The following is a 4,473-nucleotide window of genomic DNA, read 5'->3' as shown; positions in this document are numbered from 1 at the left end:
ACCATTTGCTTAAATTGCAAGTTGAGCGAACTGACTCATTTAATACATACAACATGAATGCATAAATATAAATGTCACCCATCATTCCATTGCAAATTTGTATTGAGAATGAAGACTAACTTTTAAAATATTTTCTTTAGAATGAACGTAATCAAATGGTTAGAAGGGAGCTCCAATAATTTTGAGTATAAAATTTCCTGTTTGCTTGTTTGTTTAGTTATCAAGAAAATTGGGATGCAAGGCTTAAATTTTTATTATAAGCTTTATAAACACAAAAACTAAGCCTCACCTAGTTCTAAGAAAGCAGAGCTAGGTTGAGGATCAGGGGTGATGGTTTGTACCTGACACAAAACAAACATTTTAGTTGTGTCTAATCAGAAACTGGTCTTGTTTTTAGTTCCAGTGTCAAATCCAGCAGTCTGCATTAAGGAATCTGTACAGAGGCACAATAGATTAGTCATTCGTCTCCATTAGTCACTCAGGCTGCTTTGTCCATGTCACTGTGACCTTGCAGAGAACACAGTATCCTTAGAGACTTTAAAATTTTGTTCTAGGTGAACCTCACCTCATAAAGTACATTAAGGCTATAATTCTGCCCTGTGTAAAAAGACTATGAATTTACTAAAAGATGTAAAAAAGTTTTTGTTTTCTTTCTCTAGATTAAGTACATGTTAGGATTTGGGAACTCTTGCTTGTATCAAAGTCACTAGATTTATAGCATCAGTAACTTACTACAAATAAATAGAAACAGTTCAGTATTTTTTAAATAGTCCTTTTAATTTTAGGCAGAAAGACAATATGGAGAAGTAAACAGTGTTGACAAGCAAGATCCTTCATTTCCAAGTCTACCTTAGTCAGGTAGTATTGACTTCTTTCTAACAAAGAATAAATATATTTTTCATAAAGAGCTTCACTTTCAATCTCTGCATTCAAGGAAATTGCTATGAAAAAGGTTATTGTCTTTATCTCATTACAAATAAATATTGAGTTGGATAAACATTTCATTCCAAGTTTTGGATGCTTGCTGGTAATAGATTAATGAACAAAACACAAACCTGTTCTCAAGACATTTGCAGATTCAAGTAGAATGACATGTGAGAGGTAACCTAATTTTGCTAGTACAAGGAATCTTGTAAGCATAGAAAATTATAAATATCATAATTTTGGTTACATAGTTTATATACTTTTGTATTAGGAGTTTCCAGGTTAGGATTATGGCCACACATTGCTCTAATTAAATACTTAAAGTTCATGCTTAGGGACCACTTACAAGGTCTTTGAGATCATCAAACTACCAAATCCATACAAGTGAGACAAGATTGAGATTATGTTTTACTCCAAATCCTACACCTTAGGCAGAATTACATCAAGGTCAAGCTTGCTTTTAAAGAAATTAAACATATTTCTCAGACATGGAAATTTGATTAGGAATTTAGATCTGTTCACCTTGGAATAGTGCTTGCCACTTTGGAGTCTACTTTTTTGTATGGGTATGAAAATGGATCATTCAACCCAAGCCAACACTCTGACCAGGCACCTTTCTCTCCAATGCTCTAAAATTAAATGATGAAGAATAAAGGCAATTAAATATTTCCACAGATTGTAGGCAAATAACCCGGAATTACCTATGACTGCTTGACAGAAAAATTTGGCTTTTAGTTTTTCTTAGCAAGCTGCTCCAGAAAATATTGAAATTGCTGATTTGAGATACATTTAGTTCATTTTTGTTTCATCCTTTTTAAAATTCAGTACTTATTTTATGAGTTTAAAGGGCAAAAGGCAAACATGACTTATTTTTAATTTTCACACACATTTCCTTAATAGCTACATTACCAATCTCTACCTGGATATTTTAGTTAGATAAATATATAGAAAAAAAAAATAAGATAGGCCTAAAACAGCCTTTGGAAACACCAATTTTTAAAGCTGAAATATAATGCTTGGATATATTTGCAAAACAAAATAATACAATAATACTCTGTTTCTTTTTTTTTTTTTTTTTTTTTGCGGTACGCTGGCCTCTCACTGTTGTGGCCTCTCCCGTTGTGGAGCACAGGCTCCGGACGTGCAAGCTCACCGGCCATTGCTCACGGACCCAGCCACTCTGCGACATGTGGGATCCTCCCGGACCTGGGCACGAAACCATGTCCCCCACATCGGCAGGCGGACCCTCAACCACTACACCACCAGGGAAGCCCTCTGTTCTCTTTGATACTTCAACATTTTAACTTGTAGCAGATACCTGTAAATTTAAGCACTGACCCTAAATAAAACACAAAATTTTAAAAAATTTAGTCAGATAAAAATTTACTCAGACAAATGAATTCTAATAATCTTTTGGGAAATAATTAAATATGACTTGCTTCCTTCCTGTTCAGCTAAACACAGATTACTTAGTCATAGCAGTTAATAGTTATGCAGGTCTTTGTACGTGTTGAGAACTCTTTTAAGCTTTTTGCATGCATTATTTCATGTAAGTCCCATAACAGCCCTACGTTGTGTGCATTTATATTAATTAAAAGAAAGCTGACTGCTATAACAGGGAAGCCCCATAATTTCAGTCCTTTTATTAAAGAATCTATTTTTTCAGCCTCATAAAATCTAATTAGTCATAATTTGGTGCAGGGAATTGTCAGATACCAATACCCATAGATGCTTAAGCCCCTTATATAAAACAGCACAGTATTTGCATATATTCTATGCACGTCTTCCTGTACGTATCCTTTAAATCATTTCTAGATTACTTATAATACTTAATACAATGTAAATTCTATGCAAATAGTTGCTGGTACACAGCAAATTCAAGTTTGTTTTTTGGGACTTTTTTGAAATATTTTTCCGAATACTTTTGATTCGTAGTTGGTTGAATTTGAGGAACACATAGATACGGAGGGTCTATTGTCCTCTCTTCACTGACAGTTTGAATCTTTACCTAAACAACTCAGGAATGAAGGGAAAAAATGGATGAAATTGATTCTTCTCAGAGTTGAAGACCTTAAGAAATGATGCATTAATTTCTGCTACCTAGATCTTGAGTGAGATCCAAGTTCTTTTCCTCCTTGAGACCCAATGGATTTTTAACTATTCTTTGATTCTGTGAGTCTTCTCCATATCTTTCCAATAAGTTCCTTTTTTTTTTTTTTTTGGAATAATTTGACTAGACTTTCAGTTGAGTTCAATTTTTTAAAGTAGATATAAAGTAGTATATATCACCAAGGTATTTTTTATTACAGCTTTAGTCTCAAAACTGGACTTAGACTGTTATGATTTTTAAGTCAATTTGATCACCCAGCAAATAAACAGAGCTAAAGCTGTCCTTTTATCGAAAAACAAACAAGTATGACTCTTTTTGTGCCTAGCGCAGCTGTGGCTTGCAGTTCCAAGCAACTGAAGCATGTATCAGCTTCAGTAGACTAGAAGTTGTTAACTGACCAGTGTGTTTGCTCCTCATCCATTTACTGGTTCCCACAAACACAGAATGTCTCCTTATCAGTTTCCTAAGGAGCATACTAAGTATATGCTGACAGGAGGTGAACTAAAGAAGATCTCATGCAGCAGTCCATTAAGATTGATGACAAGGTTTGAAATGATACAACGTACAGTTGCTGGATTTATGGATGTCATCAATATTGACAAGACTGGAGAGAATTTTGGTCTGATCTATGACACCAAGGTTTACGCTGCTGTTCATCATATTGCACCTGAGGAGAGGCCAAGTACAAGTTGTACAACGTGAGAACTTTATGGGCACAAGAGGAATCACACATCTGGTGACTCATGATGTTCACATCATCTGCTACAATGATCCCCTCTGAAAGATGAATGACGTCATTCAGATTGATTTGGAGACTGGCAAGATTACTGATTTCATCAAGTTTGACACTGTGTAAAGTGACTGGAGGTGCTAACTTGGGAAGAATTAGTGTGGCATCCTTGTTCTTTTGATGTGGTTCATGTCAAAGATGCCAATGGCAGCAGCTTTGTCACCCAGCTCTCCAACAATTTTGTTATTGGCAAAGGCAACAAACCATGGATTTCTCTTCCCCAAGGAAAACGTATTCACCTCACCATTGCCAAAGAGAGAGACAAGAGGCTGATGGCCAAACAGAGCTTGAGGTAACATGATTGGTAGAGTCTTTGTACTTAATTAACGACAATACAGCATGATATATTTTTTAAAGTATGTCCAATTAGAGTAACATCTGGCTGTTGTTCAAAGTGACTCTTTTATCAGTCTTTTGTCAGTGACCCAGTTGCCAATGACAGAGAGAGAGAGAAGAAATGAATATATTCAACAACTTATTGACCACCGCCTGCTGTCTGTTTATCATCTACATAGTGAATTTAATTTTTTTCTGATGGCAAATTGATTCTAAATTTCATTGAGCTTTCAAAGCCTTAAACTTCATAAGATAATCTTGTTAAATACAAATATTCTGAGCTACACAAAGGAACATTCTCAGGAGGTCTTGG

At 35.1% G+C, this 4,473-nt stretch overlaps 1 pseudogene across 1 annotated transcript; it reads left to right on the top strand.

Moving 5' to 3' along the window:
* The first annotated feature begins 3,478 nt into the window (after positions 1-3,478).
* On the top strand, positions 3,479-4,120 carry LOC307057453 (small ribosomal subunit protein eS4-like; annotated as a pseudogene). Its single transcript has one exon. The product of its transcript is annotated as a small ribosomal subunit protein eS4-like (transcript).
* Positions 4,121-4,473: the final 353 nt, after the last annotated feature.

Source organism: Hyperoodon ampullatus (genome assembly GCF_949752795.1).
Source record: "Hyperoodon ampullatus genome assembly, chromosome: 8".
NCBI lineage: Eukaryota > Metazoa > Chordata > Mammalia > Artiodactyla > Ziphiidae > Hyperoodon > Hyperoodon ampullatus.
This window is presented reverse-complemented; position numbering and strand designations above follow the sequence as displayed.